Source organism: Chrysoperla carnea, chromosome 2 (assembly GCF_905475395.1).
Source record: "Chrysoperla carnea chromosome 2, inChrCarn1.1, whole genome shotgun sequence".
Classification (NCBI taxonomy): domain Eukaryota; kingdom Metazoa; phylum Arthropoda; class Insecta; order Neuroptera; family Chrysopidae; genus Chrysoperla; species Chrysoperla carnea.
This window is the reverse complement of record NC_058338.1, coordinates 82,825,838-82,845,940: the sequence shown is the minus strand read 5'-3', so window position 1 is coordinate 82,845,940 and position 20,103 is coordinate 82,825,838.

The window sequence follows — 20,103 nt, the reverse complement described above, 5'->3', positions numbered from 1 at the left end:
TCGACCTTAATTCGGATCTTGTACTATAAGTAAATTCCTTGTTAAAATTTTTAATTTCCATTCTGAGCTTCCGAAAATCAGTCTCAGTTTATTAAATGTCTCTATTGACTGGATTAAATAGCCAACCAAGAAATAAATTCATAACGACATGATGATATTATAATAAGCCCACGGTTGTAATCTACAAAACTAACAATTAATAAAATATCAACTTGCCTATAACATTTTAATGAAATGAATTGGGTTTGTAGCCTAATTGGTCATCGATATTTATTATCATCAACATCATCAAAATAAAATAAAATCAACCAAACGAAATAGGTTCGAAATTACAAATATTAATTAATCAGTTGATTTTATATAAATATATCCCTATCCCTATATAATATAAATGTGAAAGTAAGCATGTTTGTTTGTTTGTTTGTTACGCTTTCACGCTAAAACTAGCGAATGGTTTTTAATAAAACTCTACAGCAATATAGCTCATGCTTCAAAATAACACATGAGATATAATTTATAAAGATATATTTAAAAAATAATAATAATAAAAAAATTTTTTAATTTGACATTACCATTTCAGATTTCTGTAAAATTAGTCATTTGACATTACCATAAATTACTAATAGTAAAAATAGTCAATATGAAATATTTCACGCCCATCTTTTCTGATATACTCCATGAATAATTACGACTATTATACATTTAAAAAAATTGAAAACCATACATATATTTTACCTGTGTAAAACAATCCTTACCATTATTTCGATTGTTATAAAAAGAGGATAAGCGAGAGCAATTTTTACTTTTAAACCCAGCGAAGCGGGTGGGTATCACTCTAGTATATATATATAATTTTGTTCAAAATATTTCTCTCATTTTATATAATTAATTATTTTGTGATTAACATGTGTGTGGATGGGGGTAGGGGGATAGTGTGCAGGTAGGTAGGTGCCTATCTAATTAACTATATTGATTTTGAGATATAGATAGATGTATTTACATAAATTTATGACGATATTCAATCTAAATTCAAATGATTCTTTCCACATCATTGAAGATAAAAATGAGTTTTTATATTAAGCAAAATAAATATTTTACCTTTATAAATTTCTACTAACAGGTAAATATGAACGTATGTTTGTTTTTATAAACCCCCGATTATAGAAAGAGGAGTGTTATAAGTTTAACGTATCCTTGTATCTGTGCGTCTGTCTGCGGTTTCGCAGAGTCTAAGCGGGTCAAACAATTTTCAGTTTTTTTTTTTGTTTGAAGATAATTTGATCGAGAGTAGCTATGTTTCAAGTGGGCGTTTAGGATTCCGTACTCGATAACAACTACAAAAGAGGTGATAATGGATATTTATTACCATAGAGTGTAACACTGCTACTTTTATCCCTCCAACTTATCTCTTCTCTCTGCCCAAATTATTATTAGGATTACATTATGTTTGATTTATACAATTATTCGAAGTAAAAGATAAATAAGAGCTCTTCGAGAGAAAAACAAACTTTTTTGTTTCGGTTATTACGATGTGTGTAGACTTTTAAGTTTTAAAGAGCTTTAACTTATACAGGTCCCGAAAATGAACCAATAAAGCAACATTATGTTGATGGGACGTTGAAAGAAACAGTATGTTGACTAATACGCAATTTTCACTTGAAAAATTTAAGTAACGAATATTTACCTTTCAAGGTCGCCTGTTTCCAAAAATAGAGTATATATGTATCTACTGAAATTCTTTCCAAATGAAAAGACTCGATAAGTTAAACAGTTAATAGAGGCATATAAGAATAAATATACGAAGTAGGCAATATATATAGGTATTGGAACTATATCCCATTTTTTTCCCAACTTTTTGGTAATTGAATTTATAATACAGTAAAATATATCAAAAAAATCGGCTTATAAAGGAAAATGGAATAAATCGCTCGGATTTTACTAAAACCAAATGGAATGTGTTTCTTAGGTGTCAAATATGATTAGTAACGCATGAGTTAGTGGCTCAAATGTTTCTATTTGTTAATAAACAAGAAATTGTTAATTCAATAAAAACATCAATGTAATTAGACAACTTGTGTGACCTAAATGTTAAGTGTTTGTAAAATATTCGAAAACTATTATACATGTATAACGTATACGTAATTCAAGTTGCCTATTTATTTATTTTGTTAATCATTAACCGTTCCATTGAATTAACAAATTATTGTTTATGAACCAATAGAAACATTTGAGCCACTTACGCATGCGTTACTAATGATATTTGAAACCTAAGAAACACATTCCATGAAATTTTAGTTAAATGCGAGCGGTATCTCTCATTTTTCTTTATTTGTAACATCTTTAACTATACCAGTAGGTGTAAATCGAGAAAAAAACTGCTTTTTTGAGTATTCATTAACACCTTTAAACCTTTCAACATATTTTTACAGCATGTACCTAAGTCTTTTGATATCGGTATCCAAAGGAATTTGGTCAAATTAAGAAAATCGAGATATTTGAGAATAAAATTTTGAATAGCACAAAAGTTTCTCATAAAAACACTAACAATAGTTGTTGACAAAAAATTAAAAAAAAACAACAGATAAGGCAGATTTTAGCACGGTATGTGTCTGTTACTTTAAAAAGGTTAACGTCTGTAGCTTTGAAGGTGAGTATTTAAAAACATTAACCGTTCCATTGAATTAACAAATTATTGTTTATGAACCAATAGAAACATTTGAGCGACTTACGCATGCGTTACTAATGATATTTGAAACCTAAGAAACACATTCCATGAAATTTTAGTTAAATGCGAGCGGTATCTCTCATTTTTCTTTATTTGTAACATCTTTAACTATACCAGTAGGTGTAAATCGAGAAAAAAACTGCTTTTTTGAGTATTCATTAACACCTTTAAACCTTTCAACATATTTTTACAGCATGTACCTAAGTCTTTTGATATCGGTATCCAAAGGAATTTGGTCAAATTAAACAAATCGAGATATTTGAGAATAAAATTTTGAATAGCACAAAAGTTTCTCATAAAAACACTAACAATAGTTGTTGACAAAAAATTAAAAAAAAAAAAAAAAAAAACAACAGATAAGGCAGATTTTGGCACGGTATGTGTCTGTTACTTTAAAAAGGTTAACGTCTGTAGCTTTGAAGGTGAGTATTTAAAAACTGATGGTCCTTATACTAAAATTTCTTTCTTAAGGTGTACTTTATCTTCGCCTAGATTATTACATAAACAAAGTCTTATGTAAATAAAAAAAATTAAATTATACCTATCTTCCTTATTACCAAAATTTTAATACCGGAAATTATTGATAAATTTTTTTACGTGTAATCATTTGCGACGCAATTTGTATTTACATAATAACCAGTGACACAAATTTGTATTTGGGAATATCCGATTATATTATTTTGAATTGTAAAATATAAGACAAACAACATACCATATCCAAATAAGTATTTAAATAAGTTACACAAGTTACACATAATAATACTAATTAATCTGTATATAAAGAATAACTGACTAACTGACTGACTGGCATATCAACGCACAACCCAAACTCGTAAAGCAAAGCCCATGAAAATTGCCTAGTGCGTTTTTTTTTTAACACTGTATAGAAGTAGTAATGAAGGGGAAATTTAACTCAAAATGTTTTAAAAAAGTGGATGAAAGTTTATTTGAAAATTTGTCATGTTTGAATTAGGTACCGATTTTTAAAAATCTTCCTCTTATTGAAAGTTACTTCATGAGCGACTCCAATGAGCAGTATTTTATTTTCAAAAAAGTTGAGGTTACGCAAAAAAAATTTGAAATCTAGGAAATTCTGAAGAAAAAAAGAAGAGATAAGTGAAAGCAAGGAAATTGAAGGCTATAATGCGATAGTCTTTTGTTTTAAAGTTGAAATTTCCCAGCGATGCTAGCGGATAACTGCTAGTTTTTAATTAAAAGATCTAATGTTGACACCACATTACTTCCTTGAACGCTTATTAATTAGTCAAAATGGATTTAGGTATATTCAAAATGGTTCAAAATGAATTCAGGTATTGTTAGTGTGAGGTTCAGCTTAAGGTCAGGGCTGTAACAAGTTTTTTTTTGCTAGTTTTGCTAATATCTACGTGGATTTTCAACCGTGGGACTCTTTGACAAACAAATTGTGTACTTCATTCCACTTTTCTTCTATTTATCCATTTATTTTTTCTTTTTTTTTTACTGTATGTAAAAGCAAATTTTCCTGGGACCCCACAAGGGCGCCTTTTGACCTAATTTTTTTTTAAAACCCCAGCTAAAAAGTCAGCCAGTGAAAAGTTTGCGGAGCCCCTAATTGCTCGAAGTCTGTAGCATTACTAGTTCAGCATGGCAGTATTCTTATTACATGACTTATACGTCAAGAAACTTCTATATTGAAATCTAAATATTGAATATTATCGTAACAGTTTTGAATCCAAAATTTTAAAATAATTAATGCTTAATGGTTTTTGAATTATGCCGAAAATTTTCGACTCCTCTTTTTTACATGGAAGCATAAATTTTTTTATATTAAAACGCAGAATGACAAAACAAAAATTAAGGCACTCGTTTTTGGAATGTGCATCCCAGATCGGGAAAATGTGCCAGAGTTTATTTTAAATTTTTAACAAATTCTTTCCTCAAGAATTTTTTGTTACATAATATATTATAGCACTTATCATTTGGCCAGTTTTCGATGTATAGATATTGACAGTGTATTCGCGATCTGAGATGGCAATTCAAATAAAGAGAAACTAAATTATTTATCTTTTTCAACCTTTCAACACATTTTCAATATTCAAAGGATAGTGGTTTTCAGGACAGACGTCTCGTCGATACTATCACTCGAGGATGCCTAAAATCGATATGACCCACACGGATATCTCAGTTGAAAAATTCGCGAATTTATTCGGGATTTCAATACTTTCTTTACTTTGTTCAAGGAAGTACTATTAACCTTGACAATATTATTATTATGTCTTTTTAATACATAATAAATTTAAATAAATTAAATATTCAATAGTTTTTAATATTTACCTGTACAATATTAGAAGTAAAGTGTTTTAAAAACGACGTCATTTTAATAAATAATAAAAAATTATATTTACGCTGTTCTTTGAAGTGTTTAAGATAATTCGATTCACACATCATACCATAAAAAATTGTCTCTATGGATTTTTCATTGAAATGGTGGAAATTAGACAATACCATGTTTTTAAATAATATAGATTAGTTTCACATAATGATAATAATTCAATGTGGAAATGTTTAAATTTCCTACATAATATTAAACTGAATACCAGCCATAAACAGGAATGCTTTCCACCTAAAAAGAAAGCTCAAAGCTCATGGTTCCAAGAACTCGAATTTCTTGCATTATTTTACATCGATGAGTCAGATGGTATTTTCTTTTGTTAACTCCTGACCAAAAAGAGAGGTGTTAGCTTAGATGTTTAACGTGTCTGAGTATCTATGACATCGTAGCTCCTTAATGAATGAACTGAATTTAATTTTTTCTTTTTTGAAATGTAGTCGCAGAAACGAAGCAAAGAAGTTCGAAAAGGGGTCGCTGAAAACGAAGGTACCCAGGATACCCGAAGTAGGTTTGTACCGATTATATAACGATATCCCGAAAACTCCAAGAGACGGAGGATATACCGTTTGCCATGAGCAAACCTCAGGACAAACGGTACCTTGAAGATCAATATTGTGGTAATATTCGTGTTCAGCGATCCCAAAAAACCCCGTGTAACAATTTTGGAACCATTTTCATGACTATTAACCGACTTGTAAATTTAGTATATTTACGGTTAATTTAAAATGCAATTGAATCGGTCATTTCAAAAACATCTTAAGTCATATTTTTTCCAACATGCTTTTTTAACTGAAAATGGTTCCTTAAAGGTAGGTGAAGGTTCTTTTAAGGTATTCTGATTATATAAAATATAAAGTCAATATTGACTTACGTGGTTTATATACTCAGAATACCTTTACGGAACCATCACCATCACCTAACATTAATAAACTATTTTTAGTTAAAAAATCATATTGTAAAAAAATATGACTTAAGAGGTTTTCGAAATGACCGATTCAATTATAAAATGCATATTTATTTATGCAAATTGTATATTTTTAATTTCTTATAAATCAATTTAGATCACAAAATTTCCTGACACTCTAACGAATTGAATACCAAAAACCGACTTACCGTTCAAATTTTTCGAACCTTGGCCGTTTTTAGTGCAAATTTTTCGAACCTTGGCCGTTTTTAGTGTTTCGTTTCTGCCTCTAATAAGTTTATTTGATCGATAGTGTTCTTAGTGTCTCAAGTTCCTATACTGGGAAGTTAAAAATATTAAGTTATAAAAATATTTGTATGTAATTACTCATACGAAGAAATGAAAAAAAAAAAAGAGTTTCTAAAATTTTATCGATACAATCAGCAAACAATTTTAATGATGGAATGCGTAATTGACCGATACATAACATATAAGTACAATTTAGCAATTTAAAAGTAAAAACGATTAGATCTTAGGCACGTGTTTGAATTTTTTTATTTCTTTCTTGTATAATAATATTATATCTATTAAACAAGTAGTAATAATAATTTTATGATGATAATATTTAGCTGGTGTGTGTTGTTATTATATTAACTATATGGTTTGTGATAAGTATCTAACTTTAATGCTTATTAAGATACAAGAATATTCTTTTTAAATACTTTGAGTACGGTTAAAAACTGAAAAATATATTCTACACAAGCTAAAAAGTATAACTTTGTAATGGCTCGCGAATGGTATCATATAAAATAGATATCTCTAAAATAAAATTATACTTCAATTATTGACAAATATTTTTAATTTAATTATTCCTCAACAAACGTTAATTTCTTTAAAACATCAGTTTATAAACCAGGATCCATGTTATTATCCGCTGTGAAAATATTCAATTCATTTTTTATTTTAAATTTATGACAAATACAACAAAACCCATCTTTATTAATTTGTAAATTAAACCAACGACGATGGCATACATTACATACTTCAAAATTCAAATTCTTTTGAGCAATCTCCAAATTTTCTGCATACATTTTAAAATTAATATCATCTTGATAAAGATATAATTCTTCTTGATCTTGTTTTCGTCATTTCCGATGATCACGCATTAATGATCGATTACGATCACGCTCTTTACGACCCGTCAACGTACGACGTCATTGCATTTTATTGCTAAAATTATAATTAATTAATACATTACTTTAAAATTATAATAACTATCATTTTATCATTACTTGTATTAATATCACTTAATTTTTTTAGTTATTCTACTGTAGAACTGCATAAATTAATTGTTTATATTTTGTTATCACGTTTTTTGTATTTTTCATTATGACTTTTTGTAATACTTGAAAGAATCTACAGATGACCACTTAATTAAAATTAATATTAAATGTAGCCAATTATATATTAATATTAGATGTAGCTCACAGATGATGTCACTGTCTCTGCATATATACATACATGTAATAAATAAAAAATGTTGTTTTTTATTATTTATATAATTTTCCTAAAAATAATGATTGATAACACATCTAGACATAAATATGGAACTACAACATTTCATTTCATGTCTAAATCTTTTGTATTTTTTTTATAAAGTTTACCACCAAAAAGTTACATTTTAACCTAGTAGAGTGATAATAGTGTACATGAAATTGAAATTACATAGATCTGCAAAAAACTAAACTTTTTCATCTGCATAGGATATTTTTGGTATATTAGGATAAGTACAATAAATGTACCAATAATTTTGTGATTCCTACGAAAAAATTGATTACTGGGTGTATGACTTGCGGTTTTTTGCATTGACTTCAGAAAATTTTCCTAAAAAAAGTCTATTTGGTTAGAGCGGAACATTTTAGTTATCGTAGGTAAAGTAAATCAGATAACTTTAAAAAGATTTTAAAACGGTCAAAATGCTAAAGTAAACCCAAATTTAAGATATTTTTATTAATAAACTCCTTTATGCACCTCCCCTTCCCTTTCGGGGGGTCTGAAAGACTCTCAAAATGAAAATTAGTATTTTTTGCAAATTAAGACTTTTAATGACGTATAAGGGGTTTTTGGGGTCACTGATCTCGAATTTTCATTCAAAATGCTTAATTTGTTACCCTGCCTCTTTTTTTAGCTCATATAAGTAAACTCCCTAAATAAAGATGAACATTTATTTGAAAATTTAAGCCATCTAAAGGCTCAAATTTTTAGATTTCAAGGCATCTAAAGGGTTTTTTAAAGTTGCTGATCTTGAATTTATGATCAAATTGATTCAAATTTCACCCCTCCCCCTCTTTTAGCTTACATAAGTAGACCCCCGAAATAAAAAATACCATTATTTGCTAATAACATTTCTGGAAACTCCTGAGTTTTTCTATCTTACACCGTTTCCTTATTTTGGCATTTGATTGACTTATTCCGCCAAATTTTGCATTCTAGTTATCAATACCTCATTTGAATAAATACATAATTTCTGCGAGTTTCGAATCTACAATATCTGTCATGCCTTGTCATTCAACTTCACTATATCTCTGAGCCCTTAACTAGTGTGGCTTCTGTAAATACTCTTTCAATACTTTTACATACTTTAACTGTAGCCCATAATGTATAGATTTTACAATCTAAAATATATCTATATATTCATAAAACAATAAATTGAAGTCGAAGAAAGTGATTTGATTGTTATCTCATTTAAATGGAAATTTAATTTTACATAGAGTAAAGAACGTCCCTGATTTTGTTGGGTAAATACATTTTGATATATCTATGATTTTGAATATATATATCTCATCGACTTGAAGATGAGATTATTAATTATTCCCAAATTGGGAGAAGACTTAAAAATCCAACAAGGAATTCCGATTGAACCTTCAAGCACATTTCTTTTTAATCGAAGATATATTTACAAGTTTCCAAACTTTCTCTTCTCGAAGAGTCCATCCATATGTAGGTTGTAAAAACCAATTAACTTTTTATCCGACTGTCAAGGAGTTGTTATGTTTTTCGCCTGTATCTTGTATGTATGTTTGTAAATTTCTTTATTACCTCGTATCTTCCAAACAGCTCAATCGTTTTTAGCATTTCATATCATTATATTTGTTTCAAACCCCAAGTGTTCTTAGATAGGTTTTTGAAAAAACAAAACAAAGTGGTGGGTTTTTGGAGCAAAATAGTAATGTGTCAATAAAAAAACATTAACAAAACCTATCGAGTAGGATATCGGCTAAGTTAGGTTATATTGGCTGTCCACGAACGACACACTTAGACTATAGAGCCCATTGTGTTACCATATATGTGTTTTACCAACTTTCCGCTGATAATTTCATTTATCAGCTCCTCAATTATTTTTAGAGGCTGAGTGCACCTTCTTCATGCATGTACCATGCACTACACTAGCCCATCACAACTATTAATTAATTTAATTTTGTTGCGACAGCGGGAATCGAGCCTGCTTCTCTAGGCATACCGCGGACGGGATTGGTTTCGCCTTAACCAACTGAGCTAATAGGGCGACGAGTGTGTATTAGAATAAAGTAAATTAAAAAGCCATTACAAAAAAATATATATAAGATATATGTTTAGATTAAATTAGGAATAACATTGGTTTACAAGTTTTAATAAAGTATAATGAGAAGGTTTTTTTCAGTTTTGGAACATTCTAAAATTCTAAAATAAATTAAATAATTAAAAAATATATAAACCCTATTGTGTTATTAAAATCTGAAAAGAAAGAAACAATATTGATTACATAGCGATTTTAACAGTCGGGGCTCATAAAAATCTAGACCGACTGAAATTTTCGCAATAATCGACCCCGTCTGTTTAAGTCGCTATGTAAACTACTGGACTTGTTTATTTTTTTTCAGATTTATTTAAAGCAGACGGGCTTTTAATTTTTTTAATTATTTATTTTATTTAAATTTTCTTTACCAGTTTTATATACAATAAAAAAACATTTAAGAAAATTACAAAAATTGTATTCTTTATTAAACTTTTATTAACTAAATTAAGTTAATCATTTTTTTGTGATTTTTCCTAAAAAAATGAGTATCAAAATGGATAAGAACTGTTATAGGATAACCGACCACCAGCATCTAGAACTTTTAGCGCATGGTTTGGATGATGAAATCCATGCAGAATACTAGCGTTTATATAAATACTAGCGTCTTCGCATGGGTGCAATGCTGCTACTAAATATACTACAGAATGTCTTTATATACAAAAATTTGTTTATTTACGACATCAAATTAGAATCCTCTAAAATTATCAGTGTGTCTCCACTATATTATGCAAGTATTTTATACATATAAACCTTTCGTTCCGTAGTTTTAAAGATCTAAGCATATATAAGGACAGCGGAAAGGGACTTTGTTTTATACTATACAGTGATTCTTAAATGATATTTTTTGCATTTTTTATCATGGTAAAAATTTATGTGTATTCATATTTTACAGCATTTTCGAAATCGTACACTTCTTTGTCCCATCTTGGAACATACTTATATATAAATTTCACATTCTTCTTCAATTCAAAATTAAATCAATGCCGTTTAAAAATATTATAAAATCAATTTCACTTGAGTATTTTATTTATTTAAACAATATATTCATTTAACATTCCATATTTAGTAACATGAATTGTTTTGGTAAATCAATAAATAAACTTATTTATTTACTCTTTGATTGTATATAACTATATATACATACCTATATGTACTTATTTGTATATATATACATTATTTGAATCTGGTCAAGGAATGCCTACATTTTGTTTAAAGAATGTTATGAAAATAAAAATAAAGAATCATTTTAAAATTAAAGGATTCAAAAGTAATAAAGAATATTTTTTTCATCTTTTTTAATTCGAGCTTTTAGACTGGTCAATCTAAATTTTTCGAGCCATAGTCAAGATACAGCAAACCAATACATGTAAAGAGTCGTAAATTTTCCGTAGAATTCAATGCACTATTTTTTTACACTTTTAAATTACGGGATGACATTCAAAATGGCTGCCAAAGTTGCTCGAAAAAAGTTTTTTTAGGTTTTTTTAAAAAATACGCTTTGTATAAAAAAAAGTTTCGAACAAAAAATGCGCAACTTTTAATTTCGAATCGATCTAACCCAATTAGATGTCAAAAAATTATAAAATAAAAAATTTATTGAAAAAAAACTGTTAAAAATTGCATTTTTTTGAAACGCCCATATGTCTTTGAAAAAAATATATTTTTAAACGACCCTTAATGAAAAGTTTGTCCTTTATATGTCCAAGAAGATCGTTTTTGCAAATTTGAAAAATATTGAAAAGTTTGGGCAAAAATCGCTTTTATCGACCAAAAGCCATGTTTCTTTAAATTCCAATAGCTCATATACGCGTGCTTTTTTATAAACGTTTCTGTGCTTAAAATTTTCTTTAATATTCATTACAAAAATTTTTCTTTTGGGCGTATTATTATCAGTTAAATTCTGTTTTAAGAGCGAGTTTTTTTCAATTGTCAATGCATACGTTCTACTGACCGTAAAAAAAACGATTTTGCTCGCAGTTTGGAAACAATTCTAAAACTTCTAGCACAGTTTTACGAGATGCCCAAACAAATTTGTGAAGAAAAAAACCTCCATCCATAACTAAGACCTCACTAATAGTATAAAATATCAACTAGAAGCAATTATATTACATAAAAAATTGAAAAAATAATTAATATAGTGTTTCAAAATGTTTCACAACTGATTTTTCGACCGATATTTCGCATGTTATCGATCAATTAGTCAAGCGCGCAATATCCGCACATATTCAGGCAACTATTAAAGAAAATTTTAAGCACAGAAACGTTTATAAAAAAGCACGCGTATATGAGCTATTGGAATTTAAAGAAACATGGCTTTTGGTCGATAAAAGCGATTTTTGCCCAAACTTTTCAATATTTTTCAAATTTGCAAAAACGATCTTCTTGGACATATAAAGGACAAACTTTTCATTAAGGGTCGTTTAAAAATATATTTTTTTCAAAGACATATGGGCGTTTCAAAAAAATGCAATTTTTAACAGTTTTTTTTCAATAAATTTTTTATTTTATAATTTTTTGACATCTAATTGGGTTAGATCGATTCGAAATTAAAAGTTGCGCATTTTTTGTTCGAAACTTTTTTTTATACAAAGCGTATTTTTTAAAAAAACCTAAAAAAACTTTTTTCGAGCAACTTTGGCAGCCATTTTGAATGTCATCCCGTAATTTAAAAGTGTAAAAAAATAGTGCATTGAATTCTACGGAAAATTTACGACTCTTTACATGTATTGGTTTGCTGTATCTCGGTTACTAAAATTTAACATTGTGCTCAAAATAGATAGACTAGACTATTTGATTGAGGCCGAACTCGTAAAAAATATCCAAGATGAGAAGGGCGAAATAAAATAATAAAATTATAGCGAAAGAGGTTACGTGTTTAGGTTAGAAGAGGTTACGTGTTAAGAGGACCTTAAAAAAAGACAACGTTTTCAATTTTTGCCAAACCCATATCTCCTAAATTAATCCTCAGACCGAAATTTGATCAACAGCTTTTTCATTCTTCTTTTTTTTACTTTATTCAGAAATTGAAGAAATCTGCTAAAAAAAATTTTTCAAAAGAGAAACGAAAACGTCTGTCAAAAAAACTATTCGTATAAGATTGTGGCATAATGTTAATTAATAATTATATACAGTGTATACTATTCAATTAAAATTATTACGTCACAACGATGTTTTTTGAACATTTTTTTTGTCGGGCGTTTTTTGTTTCTCTTTTGAAAAATTCTTTTAAATTGTCTGTTACTTTAAAATTGCCATGAAAAACTAAAAAAAAAAAAACAGTTTTGTTATAAAACTTATATAGTACGGAAACCAGAATGTCTCACGGTCAATTTATGAGAAAATGGCGCTACACTAGCTTATTTTTAAATGTGTACTACCCACAAGTATATAACCAACTTTTAATAAGTTCACTTCCGACTCGTGGCATTATGGAAACGAACCTTTTTGATGATGTCAGTCGGTGATGACTATCCTTTAATTAGACGCTACCGTAACTGTCTGGAATTATTAATAATTGTATGTCCGGATTTAATAATAATATGATAAAGTTTATAATTTGTCTTATGTGTTAGTTAAAAATTTTCTTTATTTAAAAATATAATGCTTTAATCGTTGGTTTTCTTTTGAATCTGCACATTCTTAATTTCTAACCTTTAAAAGTATTATTAAGTGTTTATTATGACGTTTAATTAGAAATCAGCACATGACAAAATACCGACACCTTCAAAGAGGTTTGTTTCCATAATGCCATAAGTCACAAGTGCACTTATTCAAAGTTGGTTTAATACTTGTAAGTAATACATATTTAAAAAATATGCTAGTATAGCGCCACTTTCTCATAAATTGGCAATGAACATTTCAGGCTTCCGTAATATAGGTATCATCTTTCCATTTTTGTCAAAACAAAATTTGGTTCTAAATTCTAATTAACAGCAGACAGATCTCTTCAATTTCTGAATAAGGTGAAAAAAAATTAAGAAAAAGCTTTTGACCAAACGGTCTGATGACTAATTTAGGAGTAATGGGTAAGGCAAAAACTAAAAACCTTGTTCTTTTTTAAAATCCTCTTAAAACACGTGACCTTTTAGCAAATTTATTATTTTTTAAGTCAAATTTCTAATATTCAAGATAAATCAACTATTCTTCCAATTAATAATAAATAATATTACAAACAAATATGAAATCTGATATGGTTCTGTCTACTGCAGACAAATAAAAAAATAAAAAATAAGACCTAGCATATGTTTTTTTCAAGCCTAATATGGTATGAGTTTAATTAATTGTATTACAAGGTTTTTTCTTTCTTAGCTTAAAGAATAATTATAAATATTTGATGTATACCTGTCAATAAAAATTTTCATCAAAATTTAATAAGAAAAAAAATTGAACAAAAATTTGTTTTCTGTTAGGTAGCTCATTCAAATCATAATTTCAGGTATAAAATGCATGAGTTTAGTCTGAAATAATTTTCTTAGATAAATAATAGTATGATAACTTTATTTAGACAATAAAATTATATTCAAATAATGTGTAATCAGGGCTGGATTAACCAGGTTGGTGAGTCCTAGACAAAATGTACCTACATATTTTTCGGCGCCCCTTTTCAGCCGTTTGCAGGCCATCACTTCTTAGTATAAAATTTTTTTAACTTGGTAGAAATATCACCATCTATATGAAACATGATATCTACTAAAACTATATGCTTAAAATAATTTTAAATAATTCGTAGCGCAGGAGCTGCGTTAGCTTAGCTCATTCCCCAGGACACCATAGAGGCTACAGACACATAAACTATATGCATATAATATATATGCAGTTGAGAATTTTTTAAAATTTAAAAAATCGATTATTGCATTTATAAATTTTCAAGAAATTGTATTTCGAAAACTATGCACCTAGAGAAAAATCACAGGAGTACTTTTTTGCCGAAAACTGATCAAAAAATACAATAATGTTTTTTATTTTGAAAAACCTTCCCTTCCCTTATTTATCTGTCGATTTTTCTCATTAAGGAACTTACAAATACCAAAACCCTTTCTTGACACCAAATTTTATTGAAATCGGGCTTAAATTGTGACCACTAGAGAGGATACAGACAAATAAACGTATATACACATATGCATATACCTACATACACATGACGGTCATTTTGAACATCTATTAGGTAGGATGAATATTTAAAATTCAAAATTCCATCGTCAGTACAAAAGCAATAGCTCCAATTCCTTCGGAAATTCGATAAAAATTGAAAATGTAATGATAAATAATCATATATTTAGACGATAATTTCTGATGGAGGGGATATGGAAAAAATTGTCTGAATTATCTCTTTGGGCGACTAATTATATTTTGTAAAGGCCTAATAAATAGAAAAATTTTCAGAAGATTTTAAAAAATATTTTTAAGAATACTTACAGAGACATCTACTAGACAAGATCAGAACTACTATTTAGGAATCCACTATATTTTGTACTTACAAAAACATTTTTCCAAGTTAACAATATAGATGGAACTTTCTTAATATTTTTATAAATCTCGTTGTATATTTTAAAATTTCCAAAAAGAGATTTTTAGTAACTATTACAATTACATGATGCATGAATATTTCAAAACCATTCTTACCATTATTTAATTAAGTTTTACAGACATTTAATTTTGTTTTTTATATGTAATTTGTTAATCTTAAATGTAGTTATTTTGCCTATACTATACTTAATCTAATAAACAATCTTTTATGGAAAGAAAGACATGCTCAACAATTAACAATACAGGAACACATTAGGCGGTTAAATCTACGTCTAATATGAAGCTATCGTAATTAGTAAAAGTTTTCAATAAATCAATCAATAATCCTAACAAATTACACTTTACTTACTGCTAAAATTTGTTTAACAAGAGTAAATGTATTAAAGCCGCTTGGATATTAATTTTTTAACGTCCCAATATAGGAATTTATTGTAATGGATGCGATTATCGAAATCGAAATTTTCAACTTATTTTTACATTTCAAGGTTTGTACAAGGATTTAACATCAATTTTGAGAAGAATTGGGTGTGTGTGTGTGTTTGTACGTATGTCCGTGTGTACGTACGAACGCACGACCATAGACATTTTTTTCGTCGTTCGAAGTAAGACGCGGTTCCGCTGCTATGAGTGTGTCCAGCATACTAACCAACTGTCAGCCAAAGTACTTCCATGCTAGCTCCCATTATAATAAATATATTTTTTTTAAATTAATTATCGACTAAAAAATTAACATTATATTGTTAAGCGTATATTCAAATATTCGAATGTATATAATAATAACAATAATAAATTCTTTCTGCGTCAAAAAAGTAAAAAGCTTCATTGTTTAGTTGATGAAACATAATATGCCATCGAAATACCTGATAACTGTGAATTAACAGAAATTCAAAAATACGGACTGTATTTATTATCTTTGTGGTTGGGCAGTATTTGTTTCGTCCTCTGATTGCGAAGTATGTGAAAGAGCAATTAAATATCTAGTACCTTTATCAAGCTCTGACTGAACAGATATAATCAATCGTAGTCAGCTAGGAAAAATCATTACTGCATTTGCAGAATGTTCATGAGCTTTTAACACGAAGTATTCAGGAATGCCTTACGGCTTCACATTCTTGCTAAAGAATGGTGCAACCAGAGAACCAAAATCTTGTTGCTTTTAGTTCTCGAAGTGCATATATGCGTACTTCTACAAAGACTGTTCGTAAATAAATTGTTTAAATTTTTGCAATAATATTATAATATTATAACAACCTGTTTTTTAAATGATATTACTAATTTACTCAGTATTAAGAATACTTTAGATATCCATAAATTATTTTATTTTTATTATGGAAGTTATGGGAGCATGAGAGTACTTTAGTTGATATTTAATATGTCAAACGCTGGACACATTTATCAATATGCATTGCAAGGATTAGAATATCCGTCTTTTATATTATCCTAGGAAGAATGACAACATAGAGACATTATCCTAGTTCGAAGAGGTGTCGATCGAAGCGATATAACGGAAATATGATCCAAAAAGAATTTCAAAACATTCGGTCGAGTAGGCTTACGCTAAACGAAGATTTTACGAAAAACTTATTATTTTTGTAGTCGGTTGATAATATATGCAATTACAATTACGATGCTTGTGTAAAATAAAAATAAATCACGTTTTCAAATAAATTAAAAATTTAACAAACGTAAACTAAATTTTCACAATTCAAAGATTTCCGCAACGAAATACTAATCTTAAAATTAATTTCGAAATGTCCCCTATTCAATATTAATAAATTTGTCGGTATTTTTTTAATTATATTTTTTTTTATCAGTATTTTTGTGATAAGGATAAAAAGTTTTAAGAATGGCAATATTTAAAATACAAAAGAAATCAAAACTTTTTATTTTAATAGAATAATGATATCAGAACGATCTTAAGTGGGTATGTATTAAATGCTTAATTTTGAATGACTTTTAATTCAAAAATTGTTATTTACAAAATATGCCATTTTTTAATAAGTATCAATGTACTCTAAATAACACAAATACTTATGTGTGTTTTTATTTTTTATTTAGTTCAAAAAATTTACATTTGACGGTTTCTGTGCAGGGGGTGGGATATACAAAAATTGGACCAATAGGGTTTCTGCACAACATCCATAATATTTAACTATAAGCTTTTCTAAACAAGAATCAACTGACAATGTAAAGCTCTCTCTAGTTTTTTTATAACTTATTATTCATACTAGCAGATACCCGCTCGCTTTTCTGGGCAATTTCTCCTTTAAAAATAAAGACTATCACGTTATAGTATAGCCCTCACTTATCCTCCCTTTTGTTCACAATTTTATGGATTCACACTTTTTGGAAAATGAAGTTTTGCCCATGATACTCGCTGACATTGTAACTTTCTATAAGTCCAATCATTAAATTAAGCTGATTTTTATACTTTTAGGATCAAAATTGCCTCAAATTCCAAAACAAAAATTTTTTTGCGTTTTTCTCCGTTTTTTCAAAGAGGTACTACTTACCCCTTAAAAAATTGCAAAAAATCGAGAATTTTTTTATATCCAAGTTCGATAAAGCTCAGTTTATAAGGAAATTTGACCCAAAAAGTACCAAAATCGGGTGCATTGGTTGATGGCTGGTCGAATAGTTTTTGAGATACGGACTAAAATTGATCCAAACATTGCGATATCTCAGAAACTCTGCATTGCAAACTTATTAAAGGTGAAATAATTTTAAAAATCGGCTAAGTAGTTTTTCAGTTTATATTTTTCAATTAATGTGTCCAAAAAATTTTATCGGCTTTTTCAACACCTTGAGCAAAATTTTCAAAAACTCTTTTTAGTACCTATCTACAGTGGCAAAAAAACCCACATGCAAACTTATATATATATATAGTCCTAGTCGTGGTTGTTTTGGCTGTGCGTTCATATGTGTCATCATCAGCCAGTCAGTAGTCTGTTATTATTTTAAAAAATTTCACTCCCGTTACTACACTGGACGTACAGATAAACTGAAGGGATTGATTTTTTTCTTTCTTGATTAGTGAGTGTAACATTTATTATTATGGATAGAAATTGGAGGGCAATTTTAACATTTATAATATGAATAGGAACATAGTGTTTATGAGAGGAAAGAAAAAATTTATAACCGTAGCTATTTGTTGTTCTGTATCAAATATATACTTTTTAAGATAATTGATTTTGTGAGAAAATCTTTTATATTGGTTTTCCTTTAGAAATCTATAAAAATAATTCCAATTTCAATGTTCAGTGGTTCTGCCCTCAACTCTTCTTGCTTTTTTGAACTTATATAGCTTCAATCCATTACTTCAAATATTTTGTACAACGATTAAATATAGTTTCAGATTTTCGATATATAAAGAAGCATTCATATCATACCGCTTGGGATAAGAATGATTATTTTTTGAATATTGTAAATATTGTTTATTAAAAAAATCTTGGTAACATTATATCATACGTTGATCTATATTTACATATAAAAAAATCGCATCCCCTTTTGAGTCCCTTAGGGGATGAATTTCTAAAAATCCTATCTTACTGCTCACTTACGTTACTTAAGGAACGTGTGTACAAAATTTCAGGCTTCTAGACCCAGCGGTTTCAGGTGTGCGTTGATGAATCATTCAGCTTCCATTCTTATATATATAGATATCACTTGCTGTGAAATACCCGCTTCGCAGCGAAGCCAATATTCATCACTTCATATGCCGTCACTCTTATTAGAAGACACCGCATCAAAATCCGTTTCGTAGTTTTAAAGATCTATACATAGGGACAAACATCGGAAAGCGACTTTGTTTTGATGATTAAATGACATTTGGGAAACATATTTAGTGTCTGAAAATACAATGTTCTTCACCGTAAGGCAGAATGCTTTCTGGAACTCTTTAGTTTAAACAATGACCTTGAAAAATATAATATGATTAATTTATTTTTCAAAAGTTGATTACAAAAATTATAAATTATTATTAATCAATCACTTGTAAACTGAAAAACAAGATAGATACAAGTAGCTGTAGGTACAGTTGATAATAATTTGTATCAATACATCTTAATGAATTTATTGTTTGAAACAATGACATCTATGTTCAAACACAGGCGTAGACCGATGGAAGAGTGCACCTCTATCAATCTTCGCTTCGTCTTTGCCATAGTTTTGGTAGTGGATAATCAAAACATTATAAAAATGTTAACTACAATTGTCATCATTTTGGACGGTGATGAAGAAAACGGTGTTGGTCATCGATTCGACGACTTTTCTACGTACTGCGTATGGTCTATCTATTATCATCAAGCCTAGCGACATGAACTCAGCAACTTAATTTTTTTCAATTTGTTAAGTTAAAGCTAAGTTTTTCATTATTTTGCCTGGAAATTGATTACTAGTTTTTTTAATTTGAAGACGTCCGAATACCTTACCCCAACATCGATAGAATACGCGAATGAACAATTTTTACGCACGGATTTATAATTTGACATATTTTTTAAAAACCGAACATGTTTCAATTTTATTTTAAGGTAGTACGCGCGCCAAGGAAAGTTTAAACTTGTGGTTTAAATTATTTGTACCTTATTTTCAACTTTGATGATGAATTTTGTTATAACTTCATGAATGTAAACAAAAATAAGAATACAATTTTTCGATATTTGCCTTGATTTTTGAAATATCGAAAGCCAATTAATTAAACAAAATTTTTAATTTTCGATATTTTGCAAATTAGTCCAGACTTTATTGTTACTTTTCGTCTTATATTGTCAAGTTATAAACATAATTCACCATCAAAATTGAAAATTTATATTTTTTTTAATTTGTGCCCCCACTACCGTGCTCATACATTCTATAATAATTAGTCGGACACAACTGGTGTTTCTTGTTTTCAATAATTAATTAAGGTTTAATGAATTTATGAAAACATATCGTCCATCTACCGTTTTCCCACAAGACCTTTG